Below are 24,629 nucleotides of genomic sequence, written 5' to 3' on the forward strand. Positions count from 1 at the left end.
TTACCCTCGCTGGCTCGGCTTCTTGTATTGTCTGAACCCAGTGAGGGTGGCTTGTTGGGGTGGGTAACAAACCACCCAGAACTCATGGACTGCTGTGGGGCTTTGCTGGTTTGTTGATTACTTTCTTCTGACCTTCTCTGATCATTTATAATGTTTTCTAAATACTGATGTTGCTATATCTGTCTTCAAGTTAATAATATTATTTTCTATATGAAGTTAATATTATTTTCAGGCAAATAAACCTACTGATGCATTTCAGTTAAAATACTGAGTCTTTGGTCTTTGACGCTGGTCATGTTTTACCCCCTGAACCATTGAGCTGCAAAGGTACACATTCTAACTCAGATAAGACCATCAAATTAACAACTTGAAGCTCTTTGCCATAGTAGAGAGGAAGCTGCGCAAACAAGTGACTTCCATAGGCAATGCTGGCCAGACCGACCAACTAAACACCTTTGGATTAATTAGATTCAAGCTAAATATTTTCCTACCACTTCAGAACAACATATTTTAATATTTGCATTGCATTAATATGAGTATTTTTTCAGTATGTCACAACATTTTAACTTATCAAGCCTAATTTCCCACACTTCAGTATGATCTATTACCAAAGCTGTTAAATCTAGTAAAAAAAGTAGTATATACTCTTTATTTCATATTTATATACTACTCTACATCAGAAGATTTCACAGCAGTGAAAAACAAAGGTAAAAGAATATAACATAAGGTTAAAACAGTTAAACGTTTTTTTAAAAAAGACAAATTTCAGTAAGGACAGATTTAATGAACTACGGCTGGTCACGCAAGGAAGGTCCCATCTTTGATGGGATGTTACAACATTTAGTTCGGTGCACACCAAGAAATGAAGATGTTCATAGTGAAGATGTAGGCACTGTGACTATTAAAGGGCATGTGACTTCATTAACACCAAATAGCAAATCCCTGTTACTGAACAGAGCAAAGTCTGGTTAATCAAAGAAACTGTTTGGGACCAGGTTATTTGAAAGACTGTCAACACCCATATGAATCTGCTTGGAAATTAAGATCTGCCTCTAAGGCCCTGTTCATAGGCCTGCCTGTAAGATTGTTCCAGTTGACAGGCATGAGAGAAAGGGCTTTTTCAGTGGTAGCCCCTGAAGTTCTGGAATGCCCTTCCCACTGAGATGCATATGGCCTCAACTCTGCAAATGTTTAAACTGGATTTAAAAACTAATTTATTTCAGAGTGCTTTTTCTTGAGTTGGGCCTTTTTAGCTCTGCAGCTTTTAAAGTTAAGGAGATGCTTCTAGGTTTTTCATCTTTACTTCTTTAGGTATGCTGTTTTAAGGCACAGTCCTACACATGCTTAGACAGAAAAAAAAACTCCTAGGATTGCACCCTTGTTTGTCTATTTCAGCTTATGTTTTGAAACGGCTTTTATGCTGCTGCCTGGTCATATTATGCTTTTGTTCTATTGTATTTAATATTTTTATTTGTTCTATTTTTATTCTTATGCGAGCCTCCTTGTAAGGACTATGCCCTTCAAAGGTAGCCTATAAACACGCACGCACATGCACACACGTAACTTCTGCTCTTGTTTTAGTTCAGGAAGGTTCTTCCAGGTCATGGAGGGAGCCAGTGCATGGCTGGAGTGGATGGGAGCATTCTGAAGCCTAGCAGCCCTGGGGAGTCTTCAGCCGGTAGCTCTGGTGGCTTATGATACGCAACAGGAACACACAGCTCTGTGGGTTCTTGGTTCTAGCTCTGCCAGTTCCTGGCAGAGAGGGAATTAAGCTGGATTTCAAGAACGGGGGGTGGGGGGGTGGGCTTTTGTGCACTTTCTCTAACATAAAACACTTATGCCCACTCCCTAGCTAAAGAAGCAGCTGGGAAGAAAAAGTAGTTTGTGCATTGTGGATGCTCTGCCCATTTCTGTTTCTTGAAAACAAACAAAAAACAGTGTGATTTCAAGATATTTTATCTGAATTTCAACAGCAAACTATCCATCTCTAATACAGAAAAGCTGGAATTCTCAAACTAGCTATGTCAGGTGAGTCACACCTGTTTCATCTGGGCTATTCTGGAGTGATGTGATAAATGCAGATTTGAAGAGGTTTTTTCATTCACAGAAATGCCAAGTTTAAGTAAAATGTGTTGTTTTGTTCTGACATGTTTAACACCAACATTTTATTAAGCTTTTTACAGGTCACAAAACGCCTAATGTGAGGAACAGGATTTTCCCCCTCCCCTCCCGCCACCTAAATTATTCAAACAAGTGCTGTGGTTCAGTTTGTTTATTTTAAAATTCACCCAGCCTCTGCCTTTCTTAAGCGTTCTTGAGACACCTACCTTACCACCATCTCAAAAATGAAATCAAAACCAAACTATGGAAAGACAATAAAACATATTAACAACTTACAGATAGAATCTACAAAACAGTTCACTGAGCAGCAAACTTTGCGCCCCATATTAAGTTCAACTTAATACGGTCTCAGGGTGGTGTACAACACTGGCTAGTACTAAAATAAATGGGTTAGATCCAGATTTAAGCATGTGAAATACGAGTGGTGCAAGCAGGCTTCCCTGCCCCCTAAATTAGCCCCAGCCAGCATGGCCAATGATCAGATACGATAGGATTTGTAGTCCAACGACATTTGCAAGACACCAGGTTAGTGAACCCCTTAATGGCCATTGAGGGCTATAAAGGTTAAAACCAGCACTCTGAACAATGCCTAGAAGCAGACAGGAAGCTAATGCTAGGGATAGGTAGATTACAGGTTTTATGGCATGGAAGCAACAAGCTTTTCTACATGAGGCATTTGTTGTTCGCTCATCATTCCCTATCCATGATTGTTTACAGGTTCTTTAAATGATGACATGACTCTCCAGTTTTGCTTCTGTTTCTAAACAGCACTTTCGGCAAGTTTTTTTAGAGCAAGGAAAATGAGGTATTATTTATGAGGGCAGAAGGAAAACACAGTTTCTATGTGTGTATTTTGCTATTCCACTATACCACAATGTAACCTAGTGCAACCTAGAGGCTATGTAGTGGAAAAGCTGAAAAGGAAACACTTGTCGTGTAGTGCTCGCATCTCAGTTCTGCAACGACACCGAAAGGAGATGCACCTGATTAACAGCCTCATGTAGAAAAGCCCAACCAGGCCAGCACCAGCTAAGGACAGTTTCAGTTGGCTAGAGCACACTAAACCCAAAAAGGAGGACAAGAGAGATCTGCTAATTGGCATGTATAGATGCAAATACTGGAATGATCACTCAATCTAAATAGAAATACATGGCATCTCGCTATAGCGGGGAAGGCTGTGACCAGGTGAGACTGTGTGCCTGCTTAGTCTGCTGCCAACTGTGGATGGGCACAGTTGGCAGCAGACTAAAGGCCCCTGCCGCTCTCCCTTGATGATTAAATGGATTTGAACTGGATGGCCCTTCAAACAGAGGACGCATCCCAATCAGAGGAATGTCCTCTGCGAAGTAGGGCCCACGACCATCCCACAGTTGGCACACAGTGCGTGTTGGCTGCTTTGACCCAGTGTTATCCGGGGTTGATGATCTCAGCAGGAGTGGCTAAGCAGCAGCTGCATAGACAGCAAGGTGAGGGTCCGATGCGACGGTAAATGGAGACGGGGCCTTTTGCGGGATCAGCATCCATAAGCACCCTGTGGTGGCTGGTGTCTTGGAATATGAGCAGGGAGTCCTAGGTCTCATTTACATCCCCACTCAGCCATGAAGCTTCCAGGGAGACCCTGGGCCAGCCTCTCAGCTCAGCCTACCTCACAGGGTTGTTCTGATCTTAAAAGGGGAGAGGGAATCATATGCACCATCCTGAGCTCCTTGGAGGAAACCTGGGATAAGCATGGCATAAATTAAAGGATGATAAACAGCTGGGGCTGACTTAATGGCATTGGTACTTTAATCTTACTGCCACTACTGTCATGCACAAGCATGGTCACACTGATGGTGTACTAGACTTGATCCTGTCATACCTGGGTTCAAATTCCAGTATAGTGATAGAGTGAGGCTCCCGCTGTCCAGCTGTACTCTAGAAGCTCTGTTTTCTGTGAGCTGAAGTACTATTCTCTGTTCAAACTTGGCATGTTAACCAACTTTTAAAGATTTGTTCTAAGCATAAAAAGTTTGGATGCGCTACATGCGTGTCTGTGTACGATGCTGTTGCAGCCTCCATTGGGAGGGGCACATCAAACCTTCTGTCCTCCATCTTGGAAATGAAGACACTGGACAAACCCAGGTAAATATTCAAGAGGGTTTACTAGACTACCAATTAGTTCACTGGGCCTCCTCTTCACAAACAGATAAGTCCCTTGAGCTAAGGCTCAGAGCTCCTCCACACCCTGAGGCATTGAGGAGAAGCAAGTAAGTATGTTGTCCCTTGAAGTGCTACACCTCCTTCTTTCTCACCTCTGCTCTTTCCTTCCTCTCTCTCTTTCTCTCTCTCTCTCTCTGGTATGTTGTCCCCCTTCTTCCTCCTCCTCCTCACTTTCCTGCTTGGGCCTCCAGCTCTGCCCCCACCACCTCCAATCAATCACAGGTGCAATCCTTCTTGGCTGGCAGAGGAGCCGATGAAATTACTGGTGGATGCTGACACTCACAGCCTGCTCAGCCTGACCTTTGCCATGGTCAGGAGGGAGGAGGGCAGAGCGGCATTCCTTGGCAGTGCACTGATCCCCGCTGCACCCTTCATACATGCAGGCTTGCTTACTGGAATTTGACGAGCATTACATCTATAATCATAGAAAGGTTGAGTTCCGTTTTCCTGGCTGCCAACACCGTTCTATACAGGAATGTCACCCAAAACATTTTTCCTTGCAGAAACTAAACAGTTTAGGGCTTATTTAAACACTAAAGGCCATGGCAACAGTAGAAATTCTGTTTGTAAACATTAGGACCACAACCCAGCACAGAGTCAAGTGCACTTAAACTTATTTAATTCATTAAGCACTTTGTCTTAACTCTGTGCTAAACCCCAGCCAATGTTTGTTCCAATTAATGTGGGAAAGTTGTTTGTTGTGCTCATTCATGTAAAAAGAATTCCCGGAATGTGCCAAGAGCCATATCTGTGGAACATTTCTATCTTACTAATGTAACATATCCATTCTAACAGCATATGTCCCATAGGTTCAAACAATCACAAATACAAAGAAATGTTCACTATCTTACTGTTTTCTTAAAACAATACGTGAACATGGACTAAAAAAAGAAAGTCAGGTTATAAGTCCTAGTTAAAGAGATGTAACGTGCTAGGCAATGAATCCCACCATGCTATGTCCTGTCAATGAAAAACAGTGGACAAATGAACATGTTCTAAAATCTTACTTACTCTACATGCAAATGCAGCACCTATAATGCCATGACCAGATGCTGCACAAACAAAATCTCACAAAAGTTACCATCCAAGTACACCTGTCCTGCAGAAGTATGGCTCAACCAGCCTCAGGCAAGAAACTTCACTGGGCAATCTCTTCTCCTCATGCACAGTCCATGTTCTCGTTTAAAACACAAGCTGCACTGTACCCTTTGTTTTATCTGTCCTGCTTCACTTCCTCTCTAGTAAGGCCCTTTGAAGTTAGCCAGGAGTCTTATTACGCTGCTGCAGTGAGCATTCTGGTGGAACATAAGAAGAGCCATGCTGGATCAGACCAAGGGTCCATCTAGTCCACCATTCTGTTCACACAGTGGCCAACCAGCTGTTGACCCACAAGCAGGACACAAGCGCAACAGCACCCTCCTGCCCATGTTCCCCAACAACTGGTGCACATAGGCTCACTGCTTCTGGTATTGGAGGTAGCACATAGCAGCAGGATTAGTAGCCATTGATAGCTTCTCCTCCAGGAATTTGTCTAACTCCTTTTTAAAGCCATCCTAATTGGTGGCCATCACTACATCCTGTAGGAGAGAATTCCATAGCTTAACTATGCTCTGTGTGAAGAAGAAGTTCCTTTTATCTGTCCTGAATCTCCCACCAATCAACTTCATGGGATGACCCTGGGTTCTAGTATTTTGAGAGAGAGAGAAAAATCTCTCCCTATCTACACTGTCCACACTATGCATAATTTTGTACACCTCTATCACGTCTCCCCTTGCTTCATCTTCTTTCATGGTCTATTAACTTGACAGGGATGTTTCTTCTGGCTATACATCTTGGTTGACAACTAATTTTTAAACAGGGCCCATATTTTAAAAGCAAGCTACAACATGGCTTCACTGACACATACCCAGACAAGCTGAGACCCAGGCAAAGCTCTCTAACTCCACCCCTCCCCAATGATGAAGCCGCTGTGGTTTTGGCATAGAGCTTCCCATGTACCTCAGCTACTCATTACCATTTGTTTCTGATTTAGAACAGGAGTCCCCAACCTTTTTGGGTCAATGGGCACATTTGGAATTTTGAGAGAATGGTATGGGCACTCTTGACAAAATGGTTGCTGGGGGTGGGGCTTGACCATTCAAAAAATGGCTACCATGGTGGGCACGGCTAGTCACAAAACACTAATTTCCCAGAAGACAAACTGGTGAGACTAAAAGAAACTTGCCCAAGTACAAGGCAGAGGTGGAGGTCTTAGCTCTGAAGCACAAAATCACCCCTTTGAATCCAAATAAAGATGGTGTTGGAGGCAGCACTTAGCTTTGCAGCAAGCCAGCTCCCCAGTTAAAGAAATCATTTTTAATGAAAAGAAGTCTTAAGAAATAACATTAAAAGCAGGAGGGGCAGGGAGTGGCGCCAAGAGAAGTGTCCGCAGGCACACTGATACCCACGGCCACCATGTTGGAGACACCAGATTTAGTTTGTGCACCAGAGTGAGCAGGTGAGGTGCATAAGGGGACATGCTTACAGAGCCTATGTTGCTCTTCACACTGTAGGAAAAGGAGGTTTAAAGAGCCCTTTGTGTCTTATCTTGAGAGGAAGTGGCTGAGGTGCATATTAGTGAGTGTGTGAGAGGGGGAAAATGCATCAGCAAAGCATCCTTTCAGGAACAGTTCAGAGACTTGACCATCAGATGGCAATCTCGTACAGAAAATGGGATTCCAAAGGTTGGTTCTTCAGCCCTCCATTAGCAATCTTTTAAAAAAGGAATATATGCTCTGTGTTGGCCAAGGCAGATTGCCAGCATCCATGGAGACACTGATTTTGAATTAGCAATAATTAACACTTCAGAATGTTCCTTAACCTGTTAGCTTGAAAAGAGTTGATCTGAAACTGATGTAATGTCTACTTACAGTAGTCAGTTAGGAAAAGTCAGTCTGCAATGGGAAAGAACAATAGTGGATGTTTTGTTGCAAAGGGCAAAAGTTCAGCAGATTCATTCATGCATTGTCACAGACACAAGAACACAAACTGGGTAGCCACATAGCTGGTCAAATCTAATGTTTGTTTTCTATTTCTTCCTTCTATATATTAGTGAACAGAATAATAAGAACAATTACATAATTTGATCTAGTAAAGGAATATCTGTATCTATATCTATTTCTGTATCTGGAGTTCAGCTCATTTAATTTGTTATTTCCTTGTTTCTTACCTGTCCTGTAACTCCATAATAACAAACATAGTTCGCATTTAACTTTTTGAGGGTAACATCCACAAATAACTTGTCGTAGTTTTTATATTGATTTGATCTGCCAAGTCAGTTGTTTGGCCCGATAGATAAAGGGCACGGCAGGGAGTCTGACCCAGAGATACGTGTGGGGAAGAAATTCTGGCAGCACCATTGTTCTGCAAATTGTCGTGCAATACCTAACAGAAGATTTTGCACTACACACACTTAGCAGAAGAACTGAATCAGAATCAGAATATACAATAACTATAGATCAATTGGAGTAAAACTTTTGTACATATTGCTAGCACCTTCTTTTCAGCAGATCATATTTTTACAGGTTATGACTTGTAGGCATGCTTGCTGAGCCCATAAATAATAATGTTGGGGACCAAAAAAGATATTACTTTAAAGACATAGCTAGCAACTACATCTTTTTTTCCACTTTTACTCTAGAGGATGCACAGCAGGGAGGGGGCTGATCTGAATCCTAATGTGTGGAGCAGAGAGGCTTTAAGCCTCAGGAATGCATTGTAAGAATCACTTCATATGTTTATGAATTTCTTACATGGTTTCGTTTTCAAACACAGCTTCACGTTGTGTGTACATCTGGTGAAACAGGCCTATGTATGTTCACCACACATGAATATGCAACAGGCAGCATACATGCTATTTCCTGAATGTGTGGGAAATGAATAATGTGTTAATGTGCCTCAGTTTACAAAGCCACATATCAGAAGGTAGAAATGCAGACAAGAGGAGGTAAGGTAGTTAAGAGAAAAATATTTCACCGTGTTACTAAAGAACAGCTGGAAAGATGTTGCTTCGACAGCTGGAAAGATTCTGCAGTCCTGTCTCCTTAGTTCAGCCTTCCCCAACTTGGTGTCCTCCAGAAGTGTGGACTGCAACTTCCATCATGCCCAGCCAGCATAGCCGAAGGAGATGGGCATTGCAGTCCAACACACCTGGAGTACACCAGCTTGGGGAAGGCTGCCTTAGTTGATCCAGATTCCCCCCTCTCCAAATATGAAACACTTCTTTCATGGCTCAGTTCATGTCCATGCCTGCCTCACTTAATCATTATCATTATCATCACCATCATTATCATATGCCATTTTTTTCTAAGTGCCCAAAGCCTTCCATTACACTGCTTTACCACGCTTGCTCAGAGACATGTGTCTTTGCCATGTGTCTGAAGTGGATTCCGTGCCCTGAGAGTTCTTCCCTCAGGAGTGATGAATGACAGGGCAATTAGTCTGGGACAAGGGAAACTGCTTCCCCGGGCAGCCAGAGGAGACTGCCAGTGCAGGCTGGTGGCTCTGATTTCGGTGGAGCTGTAAATCCATTCTGGGATTCAGTCAGAACCAGCCAGAACTCTAAGGGAGCCATCCAAGGTGCTGGACGTATTTTGGGGATAGGGTTCAGCACCTTGGGTAGCTCCTTTAGAGTTCTGGCTGGCTCTGGCTGAAACCCAGAATGGATTCACAGCCCCACCGAAATCAGAGCCACCAGGCTCCACTGGAGACTGCTAAAGTAGAGCTGGCTCAGAAACTAGCACATTAGCCAAATTAACAGAGCCTTGGTTTAGATCAGGGGTGGGCAACTTGCGGCCCTCCAGATGTTTTGGCCTAGAGCTCCCATCAGCCTCAGCCAGCAAAGCCAATGGTGAGGGATGATGGGAGTTGTCAATCAAAACCCCTGGAGGGCCAAGAATTGCCCACACCTAGTCTAGATAGTGGAGTGTCACTGTAAGGTTTCCAAGAAGGAAAAACAGAACCGAGACTTCAGGACCTAATCCAGAAAAGGGAGTGTAATAAAGAGAAAAGCCAAAGAAGCATCCATTTATGAACCTTTGTTACAATGTAAGACAGGAGTGGGCAACCCACAGCCTGTGGCCCTTTTTTACATCCCCCCTGCCCAAGTTCTGGAAGCTCCCTGGGAGCGTGATTCTGCTTGTAAACATGCTCCCCACATGCCCTGTTTCCTTCCAAAATTGTGTGTGTGTGTGTATTACTGTCACAGTGGGGTCAAATTCAGCAGCTGCATGAATTTGATGGGGGAGGCTTATGGCCCCTGGTGAATTCTGGGAAGGCAATGCAGCCTCCCAAACTCCAGAAGTTGCCCACCCCTGATGTAGGAGTTGGAAGGCCTTCCCAAAAGAAGAAGGGGCAGATTAAGAAACAGAGAGAAAGATGATGAGCTGAGCTCAAGGTCAAGGAAAGAAGATGGAGGGAGAAAGGGGGCTTGTTGGGTATCCTTAACTACCTTAACTACTAGCCCTTGCCAGCTGCAAGACTAAACAGAGGCATGGGGACAACATCTGTGCCAAGTCTTTTGTACCTCCCAAAAGAAGCCTCTAATTTGATACCCAGTACTTGCTTTTTTAGGGGGCTGCGGTGGCTTAGTGGTTAAGACGCTGAACTGCAGACCGGAAGGTCGGCAGGACAGCAGTTCGAGACCCGAGTGCTGCATGACGGAGTGAGCTCCCGTCTTCAGTCCCAGCTTCTGCCAACCTAGCAGTTCGAAAGCAAGAAATTGCAAGTAGATAAATAGGTACTGCTTCGGCGGGAAAGGTAACAGCGTTCCGTGCACCTCGGTGTTCAGTCATGCCGGCCACATGACCACGGAAGCGTCTTCGGACAGCGCTGATTCTTCGGCTTAGAAACGGGGATGAGCACCGCACCCTAGAGTCGGACACGACTGGTTGGGGACACCTTTACCTTTTTACTTGCTTTTAACACTATTGCAGGGTTGTCTTGTTGTTTTTGTTGTTCAGTCATTCAGTCGTGTCTGACTCTTCATGACCCCATGGACCATAGCACGCCAGGCCTTCCTGTCCTGCGCTCTCTCCCGGAGTGTGCTCAAGTCCATATTCATTGCATTGGTGATGCTATCTAGCCATCTCATCCTCTGCCATCCCCTTCTCCTTTTGCCTTCAATCTTTCCCAGCATCAGGGTCTTTTCCAGGGAGTTTTCTCTTCGCATTAGGTGGCCAGAATATTGGAGCTTCAGCTTCAGTATCTGTCCTTCCAATGAGCACTCAAGGTTGATTTCCTTTAGGATGGACTGATTTGACCTCCTTGCAATCCAGGGGACTTGTAAGAGTCTTCTCCAGCACCACAGTTCAAAAACATCAATTCTTTGGTGCTCAGCCTTCCTTATAGTCCAGCTCTCACAGCCATACGTTGCTACTGGGAAAAACATAGCTTTGATTAGACAGACCTTTGTCGGCAAGGTGATGTCTCTGCTTCTTACTATGCTGTCTAGGTTTGCCATAGCTTTCCTCCCAAGGAGCAAGCGTCTTTTAATTTCATGGCTACAGTCACCGTCTGCGGTGATCTTGGAGCCCAAGAAAATAAAATCTGTCACTGCTTCCATTTCTTCCCCTTCTCTATGCCAGGAAGTGATGGGGCCAGATTCCATTATCTTAGGGTTTTTTAATGTTGAGTTTCAAACCAGCTTTTGCACTCTCCACTTTCACCCGCAACAAGAGGCTCTTGAGATCCTCTTCGCTTTCTGCCATTAGGGTGGTATCGTCTGCATATCGGAGATTGTTGATAATTCTCCCGGCAATCTTAATTCCGACCTGTGATTCATCCAACCCGGCGTTTCTCATGATGTACTCTGCATATAAGTTAAATAAGCAGGGTGACAATATGCAGCCTTGTCGTACTCCTTTCCCAATTTTAAACCAATCGGTTGTTCCATGTCCAGTTCTTACTGTTACTTCTTGACCCTCGTACAGGTTTCTCAGGAGACAGGTAAGGTGGTCTGGTACTCCCATCACTTTAAGAATTTGCCAGAGTTTGTTGTGATCCACACAATCAAAGGCTTTAGCATAGTCAATGAAGCAGGAATAGACGTTTTTCTGGAATTCTCTTGCTTTCTCCATGATCCAGCGAATGTTGGCGATTTGATCTCTAGTTACTCTGCCTCTTCGAAACCCAGCTTGTACTTCTGGTAGTTCTTGGTTCACATACTGCTGAAGCCTAGCTTGTAGGATTTTGAGCATCACCTTGCTGGCATGTGAAATGAGCGCAATTGTACAGTAGTTTGAACACTCTTTTGCATTGCCCTTCTTTGGAATTGGAATGTAAACTGACCTTTTCCAGTCTTGTGGCCATTGTTGAGTGTTCCAAATTTGTTGGCATATTGAGTGCAGCACTTTAACAGCATCATCTTTTAGGATCTTAAATAGCTCAGCTGGAATACTGTCATCTCCACTAGCTTTGTTGTTAGTAATGCCTCCTAAGGCCCACTTGACTTCACTCTCAAGGATGTCCGACTCAAGTTCAGTGACTGCACTATCATGGCTATCAGGGACATTCAGATCTTTCCTGTATAGTTCTTCTGTGTATTCTTTCCACCTCTTCTTAATCTCATCTGCTTCTGTTAGGTCCCTGCCTTCTTTGTTCTTTATCATGCCCATCTTTGCACAAAACGTTCCCTTGAGATCTCCGATTTTCTTGAAGAGAACTCTAGTCTTTCCCATTCTGTTGTTTTCCTCGATTTCTTTGCATTGTTCATTTAAGAAGGCCTTCTTGTCTCTCCTTGCTATTCTCTGGAACTCTGCATTCAGTTGGGTGTACCTTCCCCTTTCTCCCTTGCTTTTTGCTTCCCTTCTTTCCTCAGCTACTTGTAAAGCCTCCTCAGACAGCCACTTGGCTTTCTTGCATTTCTTTTTCTTTGGGATGGATTGAATTGCTGCCTCCTGAACAATGTTACGGACCTCCGTCCATAGTTCCCCAGGCACTCTGTCTATCAGGTCTAATCCCTTAAATCTATTCCTCACCTCCACTGTATATCCATAAGGGATATGATTTAGGAGAAGACAAATGACTTTTGCAAGTGTTCAAAGGGCTGAATGTTACCCTTGAGTATGTGAACAAGGCTCCAGTTCCAGTCTATGGGTCAAGAACTCCTTTGACGCAATGGAATGGAGATTTCATAATGTGCAGTCTGGTTTTGCTGATTGGTAATGTACTTGAATGACTCCGCATTGTATCTGTGCTTAGCCAGTAGGCAAAGTCCTTGGCCCACTAATTCATTAGTGTATACAGATGGTTTATGATTGTTAAAACCATAAGGACACTAATAACAAGCTGCTCTTGAGAGATGCAGTACTGCAGCCTTCTCCAACCTGGTGTCCTCCAGATGTTATGGACTTCAACTCCCAGCAGCCCCAGCCAGCATGGCCAATGATCAGGAATTCTGGGAGTTGAAGTCCAAAACATCTGTAGGGTACCAGGTCAAGGAAGGCTGCAGTAGTGGAACAGATTCACTTGTGAGTAGCAAGATATACAGGCTCTGTGTTCTTCTCACATCCAGATAAAATTCTTGTGTTCTATATTAATTAAGGGACCACATTAAGAAATGTTGCCATCTATCACTTAGGGCACAATCCTATCTAGATAGGCGGCCGCCTCCAAACTTGGAGGCAACCACCTATCCAAAGCAGGGCAGGAGAAGCACAGAGGGGATCGTTCCCTCCATGCATCTCCTGCCCTGCTTTTTCTGCTAGACAGCTGATTGCAGCTATTTAGTCGCACGAGCACGGAGTGGGGAAGGAGACTGCTGTATGACGCCCCAGAATAACCCCAGCCACACCCTTTTCTGGCCCCTCCACGCTCCTCTTGCGAACATGGAGGACGGGGCTGTTCTGCACTGCCTCCAAGCAGTGCGGAAGTGGGGGGAGGTCAGTTTTCTGGGAACCAACCTCAGAGCACGGGCTCCAAGGTCGGTTTCTGGAAAACAGCATATCCTATGGCTGTCCAGCCACTGTCTAGCAGCCACAGGATTGCTCCCTCCATAGCCTTGCTAGTCATCTGCACACTTATTATCTGTCAGTCTAACCACCTATCCATCTACTTTCAGTTATTAATCTGAGAAATAAATGTTTCCTTCCCCTTTCCCCCATATTTATGAGTTGTTCCCTAATTCCATCCACAAAGTACCCAGGGAAATCAAGAACTATTACATGTTGGCCTTCTGTTGTTAGGAAGATTAGAAACAGATTCACTGAAATAAGCAACTGACTTCAATGGGCTATGCCAGGGATGGGTGAACTTCAAGCGTACGGGATCTACTTTATTTCAGGAACAGGGCAACTCTCAATGCATCTCAGCTCAGGAATTTCTTTTCAACACCAGAATCCTTTCACACTGAAATCCATTCCTGATTCCCCACCCCGCAAGCTTCCTTTGTTTCAGCACCCTAATTTGTTACAGGCGGGAATTGTTGCTACTGTTAAATGATTGGAGGTCAGAAATCTTTCATGACTTACTGCAAATCACTCAGGGATCTACCTTCTGCCCACCTGTGGGATATGTATTGTATAATGGATCTTTAAATCACTGCAGGAAGGCATACCTTCTTTTCTAAAGGGGTCCAGATTTATGTTCCAGAGATTTCTAGAATACAGAAGGTAATATACGTATGTATGTTTATTTATGAGTGACTCTACTCTAGGCCATTGCTAGAAGTGCTTGAATATTCTCTCCTGGGATTCTGAGATTCTTCACCATTGCCACCCATTACTGAAATACCCTGCTGACTTATGCTTTCCACGTGTCTTATCCAAAGACACGATAGCACAGCAGGAAGGTTTTGGCAATATGCCTATATGCTGATGTATATCAATCTCTTATGGCTTAGCAACATCTCAAGGTTGTATTGATAGAATCCTTTACACTACACATAATCATAGATACTCCATTATATCTAGCTAGATATTTTCTATACACACATACACACACACATGGCTAATGATCTGAAAGCTTTCTGCTGTTTGCAAAGCAGCTGTGGGAAATCTGCATTTCACATTGTCACAAATGCAAATTTGCTAAATTTAAGTATTTTGAGAACATCCTGGAAGTGAAAGTGTTAGTGAGATGGCCAATGGTAGAAACGCTTTGTAAAAACAGATGGCCTTCTACAGCGACCGCACAAAGTGACTTGAGATTGTGAGGGCCTCAGTGGGAAAATATTTCCCTTGGGACATCATTAAGCGATCACATTGCCTTCCGCACCATTCTTTGCAAGAGATGAGCTGACTCTTTTCATTTTCAACCCCCTCTAGAAATAGACTATAGTAGCTGTAACTGCTTCACAACTGAAGGAAGATGAAACAGCAGAAAACCTCAAGAGGAGTCTCTCTCTGTCCCCCCCTCCCTTTTAAGGACTGAGCTCACACAGATCACTGATAAGACTCAAAAGAGGGTCTCCTTAAGCCACATCACACAGGAGTGATTCTTAATCAAAGAACGTCTTGTTCTTTTTCTATAGCTTATTTATGGACTTAACTTCCTTCTTTCAGAGAAGACATTAGAGTCCAGCGTACATTCATTTATTAGAACAGCTAGGTCACAATGGAGATGTTATTATTTTGTCCAGTGAGAATAACTCTCTTTCACCTTTTGTGATGAACTCTTTATCCACAAAAAGTAATTTACACAGCAACAGACAGACAGACAGAGGCAACAGTGGTTCGTTCCAGATCTGGAGTGAATTTAAAAGGATCTAATGGTGCCCAACTAGATGTTCTGTAAATTAAAAACCACTGCTTGCTCCAGATGGACCCATGATGCACTCAGCACTGTGACCCTCTAATAAATGAGGTGAATAAGGATTAGAGGGGGATGCAGCAGCTATAAGTAAACATAGAAGACAACAGAAACATGTTGAGTTACTCAACAGGATGATGATGAGTTGGATCCAGATTTATGCTGGATCAACTGCGCTAACAGAAGTAGATTTCCCTGCCCCTTCCTTCCCATGGCAGCCCCCTGAAAATGCTACACAGAGAGTCAGGAGCCCCTGTTGAATGGAGTGGACTGCAGTATGTGTGGGATGGGAGATCCCCAAAATTTGAGTGAAGGGACCTTCCATGAACGGAGTCCTTCCTCTTGCGGGAGGCAGAACCTGGATCCAACCTGATGGCTCTTGCGTAGAATGTGATGGGAGGAGCTCAAAATTCACAACAGATACTGCCAAATGCTGCCAGTTGTGAGACCATAGATGAGTCCAGTTGTTTTGCTAAACTCACTGTGGACATCAAGACACCCATTCCATCCCTACAACAAAATCAGTAGCCAAGAGCAATGCCTTTCCGTGACTATGGAAGAGCAGAGGAAGTCTCATTTACCGGAATGAGCACCACTAGCTATTTTACTTAGGGGACACAGAGGTTGACATACTATCATATTTTTCAGGGCCAAAAAAAAAAAAAACCACCACCAGAAAGAAGCCCTGTGTGTGAGTTAAACCTGTTTACTTCTGTATATGTGTGAGATTGTTTGGGTCCCTTTTGAACAGCAAAAAATGGATTTTTAAGTGCCACTTAGGAAGCAGCTTTAATCTGTTCTACTTGATCACTAGCTGTAGAGATTTGGAGAGAAATATAATTTTCTTCAAAACCCAATAATTTGATGGTAATCGACTTTTCAGTGAGGATTCTGAAAGCTGTGAATAAATGCTATGTATGCATACACTCTGTTAAAATTCATTCATTACTCCAGTGAAAACAGCCACACTTCTGATAGGGCCTAATTGCTTCATTAGTATTCAGTGGATAGAGAGATATTATCAGCAACAAAAATATTAGAGCGGTTGTTTTTTTTTAATCTTATAGCTTTTCTATTTTAATCAGCAGCTATCAAAAGCTCAGGTTTGCTAGGCTCCCTGCTGGCTTAATTCCAGCTAAATTTGGTGGCTTTCTGTGTGGCAACACATAGCTTTCAGTGTTACCATTTGGGTGTTAAACACATTTCTTGTTTTTCATTCATTTGTGTGTGTGTTTTTAATGGCTATCCTGTTTACTTTCTCCAACTAAATATTATCTTGCATGTATCTGCATCCAGAAATACACACACAGGAGTAATTTTCAGAGACACATAATGAGAATGAATAGTATAATTCCCACAGACTTTCTTGCTAGCCCACTAAGTGTGCAATCCTATGCAGTGGAGGCTGGTGGCTCTGATGTCAATGGGGTGGTGAATCCGCTCTGGGTTTCAGTCAGAACCAGTCAAAACTCCAACTGGTTCTGCGGAACACCTTGGATAGTTCCTTCAGAGTTCTGACTGAAACCCGGACCGGATTCACCACCCCAGTGACATTGGAGCCTCTGATCCTATGGTCCCTGGGAGGTAGTCCATGTGGCCATAGGACACTGCTGGCTTCCCCCTCTGTGGACAGAGAGGGAGTTCCCCTGTGGAGGTCCTCCCTTGACTGGCAAGAGAAAGCTTCACTGCTGAGCGATGTGCCACAGGCAGTAAAGCATTACTGGGACATGACAGAGGTGGATCAGCGGATCCACTGGATCCAAAGCCCCCTCATTCCCCAGACACAAACCCGGAATGGTGGGGAGGACAGTGCCAGTTCTGGAGCTGGTGTTCTTATTTTCCCTCCTGCCAGAACCAATCAAAAAAAGAAAAACGAGCAAGCAAAAAAGAAGTTGTTGTTTTGTTTTTTAAAGGTAAAGAGCTCCTCCCCACACACACAGCTTTTGCTCTGGCCGGCGTGAGCTTAGGAACTGATAGTTCCTCCACCACACACTCTCCTTCAACCCAGCCTCCATAGGATTAATACACAGGCATGTGTAATTGCTCATAGCTCAGTATACAGAACCAGTGAGGTTGTCATAAACATGGGTTCCCCCAAGGAATAATTACGTGAGGCCTGAAAAATGTGTGTGGGGGGTGGGGGGAGTGAGAAGGTGCTTTCATGCTCCCTAAATGACATAGGGATATATGTGAAACTAGAAGAAATAACAACCAGCCAGCTGTTTTTGATGGGGCAGACCAGAGATACAAAGAAATAAATCAAAATAAATTGTATTGAATAGTCTGGAAATAAATTCCAGTGTAGGGTTCTTTAAATAACCGTGAGAATATGACCCCATGCAACTACGCTAAGGGCTCAATTCTATGCATGGTTAGACAGAAAAAGGTTCTACAACTTCTACAACGCTGGGAGTTGGAGGACTTTTTTCTGCTTAAACATGCATGGGATTGCATCCTAAATTAAATGTGCTATGTAGCTGGGCAAAGTAGGATGAACTCTGCATGCCACTATTTTACTTAGCAGATTGCTAAGAAACATGTCTTGTGGTAGGGGTGGCAGGAGGAATTGGGAATTACTCCTCGCTCAGCCTAATGAGGCACTACAGATCAGCCAAGTATCACAGCTAAACAGCAGGTGTTAGTTCCCCTTAACTGAGAACAAGGTGGGAAGGGGCTTAGTGGACTAATTTATCCATTGGAGCTTCAATTTCAAAAATCCTGAAATCCTATTCAGGGTCATGAATCTTGAACTTCTGCCTTTTGATTATATTCTCCTCATTTGGTTCCAGGAGTGAGGGGAAAATGCACATCTAGACACTGAAACAGAAGCCCTTACTGATGTCTGGAGGAATATAGTACGGTCCATTGCTGTAATTGGACATTCAGCTACAGAGTGCTACTTACACAAACAAGAGAGCGGGCCAGTTTGGATATAACAATAAACTCTGCTTTATTGTTACACACATGAGCCTCGGCCTCATGTGCTCCCCCTCCCCTCTCCTCCTGCAGTGCAGCTCTGAGGTGATTGGAAACTTTCACGTTTGTTTGTTTTTTATTAGCCACAGTTAGCATTACATCTGAATTCTAAACCATGGCTAGTCTTAACTATGGTTTATTGAAACAAGTCAACTACATAAACCAATGTAGCTCAGACTAAGAAGGTTGAAGCCATTCACCCCCTGACAGATATATCCATCCTTGACCTTATAATATACTAGAGACACACAGTGCAAACATCTGTTACATGGGCAGAGCAATCCTATGGTCCTTGGGAGAGTGTCCCAAGGACCATAGCATAAGCCAGAATCCCCCTCCCAAGGCCATAGACACTCTTAGGACCTTGGGAGGAGGAATCCGACACCAGGCCATTCTCTCTCCCCCTCACGGGGAGGGGAGGGGAAGTGAGAGGCCCGGATCTGCAGGATCCCACACCCTCTCCATCACCATCTCCACTAACTGCCAGTAATTGAGCTACACAGGCTCAAAGGCCCAATATTACTTCCATTGTTCCTCCTGCCCTGCCTGGCTCTTGCCGACAGGGCTTTGGATAGCCAGAGGACTCTGAGATTGAAACCCTCCATCTACCGGAAGCACAGTCCATAGGGTTGTGCTCTGAGGGACCCAATATCATTCCATGTCTTCTAATCTAGGCAATCTATCACTATGCACTTGTAGCAAAGCTTCTTAACACACACAGAAGTTCCTTCCAGCTGAGATGCCAATATTTTGACAGTTCTCTTGAAAGAAAGAAAAACCACATTGAAATATTTTTGGAAATGCTTATGTGATTTTGCTTAGACATAGTCAATACACTCAAGATGTTTTTGCATCTCTTGACATATTTTATTTAATTTCCAGCTTTAAAGTCTAGAAACCATCCATTCCCAACTGCCCGTGCTGCCAGCACTTGCTCTTGAGGAGTTCGTACCTGCAGACACACTGCTGGAACGTTAGTAGCTTGACACCAGCTTTGTCACATGGCAGCACACTTTATAAGAGAAGTAACCCATGGAGTATCAGAGTCCATTGGGGAGAATTAGGACTAGGGAATACAGCTTCCTCCCCTTCATGGATCACTGCCTTGTTGTGGCGAAGGGGCTTGCGTAACTCAGTGAAGCCATAAGCTATGCTGTGCAGGGCCACCCAAGACGGACAGGTCATGGCAGAGAGTTCTGACAAAATGTGGTCCACTGGAGAAGGAAATCCTACAAGCTAGGCTTCAGCAGTATGCGAACCGAGAACTACCGGAAGTACAAGCTGGGTTTCGAAGAGGTAGAGGAACTAGAGATCAAATCGCCAACATTCACTGCATCATGGAGAAAGCAAGAGAATTCCAGAAAAACGTCTATTTCTGCTTCATTGACTACGCTAAAGCCTTTGATTGTGTGGATCACAACAAACTGTGGCAAATTCTTAAAGTGATGGGAGTACCAGACCACCTTACCTGTCTCCTGAGAAACCTGTACGAGGGTCAAGAAGCAACAGTAAGAACCAGACATGGAACAACCGAGTGGTTCAAAATTGGGAAAGGAGTACGACAAGGCTGCATATTGTCACCCTGCTTATTTAACTTATATGCAGAGTACATCATGAGAAATGCCGGGTTGGATGAATCAGAGATCGGAATTAAGATGGCCAGGAGAATTATCAACAACCTCCGATATGCAGACGATACCACCCTAATGGCAGAAAGCGAAGAGGATCTCAAGAGCCTCTTGTTGAGGGTGAAAGAGGAGAGTGCAAAAGCTGGTTTGAAACTCAACATTAAAAAAACTAAGATCATGGCATCTGGCCCTATCACTTCCTGGCATATAGAAGGGGAAGAAATGGAAGCAGTGACAAATTTTACTTTCTTGGGCTCCAAGATCACCGCAGACGGTGACTGTAGCCATGAAATTAAAAGACGCTTGCTCCTTGGGAGGAAAGCTATGGCAAACCTAGACAGCATAGTAAGAAGCAGAGACATCACCTTGCCGACAAAGGTCCGTCTAATCAAAGCTATGGTTTTCCCAGTAGTAATGTATGGCTGTGAGAGCTGGACTATAAGGAAGGCTGAGCGCCGAAGAATTGATGCTTTCGAACTGTGGTGCTGGAGAAGACTCTTACGAGTGCCCTGGACTGAAAGGAGGTCAAATCAGTCCATCCTAAAGGAAATCAACCCTGAGTGCTCATTGGAAGGACAGATACTGAAGCTGAAGCTCCAATATTTTGGCCACCTAATGCGAAGAGAAAACTCCCTGGAAAAGACCCTGATGCTGGGAAAGACTGAAGGCAAAAGGAGAAGGGGACGGCAGAGGATGAGATGGCTAGATAGCATCACGGATGCAATGAATATGAACTTGAGCACGCTCCGGGAGAGAGCGTAGGACAGGAAGGCCTGGCGTGCTATGGTCCATGGGGTCACGAAGAGTCGGACACGACTGAACGACTGAACAACAACAACATACAGCTTCCTTAATGCAATAGCCATAAAGGTTATATATGTATTCTTCCATGTGTGATCCAAAACAGAATGGTGCACAATCACAACACAGCACTGTTAAAATTTCCTTCCAGAATTATTAGAATAATTTTTTGCTGGGCAGCAAACAGCAAAATGAAAACAAACAAACCTTTTTTGTTGTTTCAGCTATAGCCAGTTTGTTTTCGGGTAGCTTTTTGATGGAAAAGCGAGCCAGATATTATAATTGCCTGCATTAAAATATCACACAGCATTAAAATACCGCTTTAGAATTTGGTGAAAAACTAAAATCTTAAAATAAGCTTTTAACCAACTTCTGAAGTTTTATGCTGAGTCAGAATGCTAAACAATGAACAGTTTGCAACTGGCATCATTGTTGTTTTTTTATGGAATTCAGGCGGGACTATATTATGATACATACAGGACAGCCCCTTAATGAGTTCTCTTCCCCACCACTCCAAAAACATATAGTAAAATATACCCTGTGATCTGATGTCATCATGTTGTGTGTTTCCCTGGCTACAGCTGTAGCTACTACTGGCAGGGAAGGAAAAATGCCCAAACTGATGCCTTCAGAACACCAGGCAAATTTGACTTCGTGCTATAGAGAGAAAGAAGAGAACTTGCCACAGAACTGCCATTTGTAATTACAGCCCTGTGTTTGTTGTGACTTATAGTTCTACCCTCAGATATGTTCACTTGGCCAACAGCAGTCGTTTTCTTTTTTCTTTTTAATAAACAATGATAATTCACCTATTCAAAAGAACAATGGGCTTTCCCCCACATTTGTCATGTAACAGTTCCCTAGAGATGCCCCCTCCCCACAAAAAGTTCCTGACATTTCTTTTAATACATATGTTTCCTAGCTCAAAAGCTAGGGAATATCTAACACAATTGCCAGTGGGAATATTTGGCCTATTTGAAAATTAAATATTAAGTACTGCCAGACTAAATCTGATGCACATAACTTTATTATTCCACATTTTCTTTCATCTCCAAATATTGGTACTGAGCTGAAAGCAGCAGAGTTGAGAACAAAGGTTTACCTTTGTTTGCCTGCAACAGTCTTCTCTAATCTGGCGCTCTCTAGATGTGTTTGACTACAACTCTCTTCAGCTCCAGCAAGCATGGCCAATGACCTCACAAGCCCATTTCAGACTCAACAATCTCATTCTGATAAGCCATGGTTTATAAGCCTTCATAAGCCATGTATCATGTGCTTCCTCCAGCTTTTCCCTTCATGGGGGATGACCTCAGGCTGATAAACCATGGTGCCCACATGCCCCCTCCAAGCCATTCCCCTCCTCCCCTCATGCACCTGGCTTTGCTGCTGGTATTGTGGTATCTTTAAACTAGAGCTGTGTAGAAATGGCTTCTCAAAATTCTCCAGCCTATTTGTGGGCAGAAAAATTGCGCGCGGAGGGTGGTGGTGGCAATTTCACTGAATTTCTCCTAGGGGAGCAGAAATTAGTTTCTCAGATATAAGGCTCTCTATTGGCAGGAGTTGTAGGACAGGTTCTTCCTTTTGTTCTAAGGGTTTTTGGTTTTTGCACTGCTTCTGTAAGTGGTGACAGCACCAAACTGTGTTGAGACTTTTACTCTTCTGAGGCAAAATTTTGAATTTCTTTTGGTGGTATTTTTCAGGTTGCCTAATCACTGCGAGGTGGCCAAGGGTGTTGTGTGTGTTTTCTCTCTCTATTACACACCTTTCCATTGCTCTGCAGCCTCCCAGGCCATCTGCACTTTCTGAACTGAACAAGCCCCATGGGAGGAATTGCCTCAGGATGTCTTCCTCATAATGGCTTTAAGTTAAGTCCCGGAAGGTGAGGAGGCTACAGGCTGCCACAGAGATGACTGTATAATGAAAGACAGGACACTCGTACACACTCCTCAGCCACCTCATAAGTAAGGTAAGCAAAAGAACCCCAAACCCAGCCCATGAGAATTGCTCCAAAATTTCTTCTCCTTTTAATTTATTTTCGAAAGCCATTTCTTTTCTATCAAATTGAATGAGAATGGTTGAAAAAAATGTGGGAGAAATTTCCAGCAAGCATTACTTTAAACAACAGTGTCCCAATACATCTGAACAGGGAACCTATGGTTGAATCCCTGCTTACTAACTGGGATCCATTACTTATGAACCAAGCCACTTCCTCTTCTTATGTCATCAGCCTTAACAAGCAAGGTAAGGGAGACTTCATAGACAATAGGTGCCTACAGCTCTGCATTCCACATGGCAATTACAATACCAATGCATAAGCTATCTGGGGAAGTATCACAGATTCCTCAGTGTAAAATATAGGACATGATACACTGTGGTGTCACACAACAGGAGCACAATCTGGAAGGAATATTCTGGACCCTACATAACAAATGGGTTGTGGTAGCATATTTATTGCCTGGAAAAGCTCTGTTACAGCTACAGCTTACTGTTGACAGCCAGAGGCCAGTTTTCAGAAAGCTGGATCCTGCATAAGGATAAGTATAATCAGCTTGGAAATGATCCTTTTCTTGTTTTCTTCCTAGTTCTCCTAAAGAACAGTGATGGCTAGCTCCATTGCTTAATCAAGCCTATGAATATTAAACAAGAAGATCAGCAGTCCCTTTTCTTAGCTAAATATGCATTAAAGGAGCAATCCTATGGGGATAGTCAGCTGCCTCTGAACTCGGAGGCGACCACCTATCCAATGCACAGCGGGAGCAGCACGGAGGAGATTGTCTCCTCTGAGCTCCAGCTGCCCTGCATTCGTGGCTAGATGGCCGATTTTGGCTGTCTAGTTGCAAGAGATTGGAGTGCAGAGTGGGGAGGCCAGACAACACATAGGAAGTGTCATACCGGCACTGACGAACTCCCCATCCCCTGTGAATGCCCCCTTTCCCCCACTCCACGATGCTCTTACGAACGCGGGGACAATTCACGCTGCCTATGAGGTGGCGGGGAAGGGGGTGGAGAGGCAGTTCTCCGGGAACTGACCAATCCTATAGCCATCTAGCCACTGTCTAGTGGCCATAGGATTACATCCCAAGTCATCTTGACTGTGGTCTGTACTTGAGTTGATGGGATGCATTTTCCGATTAGATGAAGCAGGTTTTTTCGACCTAGGAACTGTCGGAGATGATGTTTGCCAACATGCCTTTGGATCCACTTACTTTTTATACCTAGCATTATACTGTTAGTATTTGGTGACTGCGGGTGAGTTTGGAAGTCACAGGAGAATTGAAATTCTTGGTTGTCGGTTGTATTGTGAAGCACAGAATCTGAGCTTTTATGCTTCTCTTACAAACAAAGACTCTGTTTCAGCAGCTCTTCTGCCACGCTATGCATGATCTTTCACTCTGGTGTCAGGGAGAGCTCTTTGCATACTGTAGACTTTCATGTGCAAAGTGTTACTTGATAATATAAAGTGAAAAAATGGGCTCTACAACAAAACATGAGACAGCATACAACATTTATGCAAATACATGTCATTTGCATAATTTATTCTAACGACATATTTTGGCAACTCTAATAAGCAACAGCTGTATAAGCCTTTGTGTTCTGACAAACCATTCTGCTTAACATCATGGTAGTTTGTAACAGAAAAAAAATCAAATACAAATCTTAGCTAACGCAATGATTTAAAAAATCTGCCAGTTTAAGACTAGAGTTCTGGTCCTGTATTGCCTTATGAAGAATCTGAGCCTTTCTGCATTATGAAGAATCTGAGGAGTGGGCAACTTCTGGAGGTTTGGGGGCCATTTTTGACCCCCCCAATGCAGGCTGCTAGCCATGCAACACTGTGGACCACCCCCTCCAAAAGCCGAAATCACCCGTTTGCCATTGAATTTCTAAAATTAGAGGCAATCAATTGGAGGAGCTTGTGGGTTACCCCATATCTCTTCCCACACAGTTTGCACACTGGACACCATCCCAAAAGATTTAAACGAACAACTGATAGTGATGCAGGGTTACAGTGCCACAGCACTATGACCTCAAGCAAAATGAATGATCACGCAATACAGTTCAAACAGCACTCTTTCTTTCTTTCTTTCTTTCTTTATTTATTTATTTATTTATTTATTT

The 24,629-nt window shown here is 43.7% G+C and overlaps 1 protein-coding gene across 2 annotated transcripts in view; it reads right to left on the reverse strand.

The window, feature by feature from the left end:
- RGS6 (regulator of G protein signaling 6) overlaps positions 1-24,629 on the reverse strand; it is a 319,263-nt gene that overhangs the window by 103,279 nt on the left and 191,355 nt on the right. The gene's annotated exons all lie outside the window — the stretch shown is intronic.

Source organism: Heloderma suspectum, chromosome 1, assembly GCF_057233095.1.
Source record: "Heloderma suspectum isolate Gila_16-S chromosome 1, 16-S_ref, whole genome shotgun sequence".
Lineage (NCBI taxonomy): Eukaryota > Metazoa > Chordata > Lepidosauria > Squamata > Helodermatidae > Heloderma > Heloderma suspectum.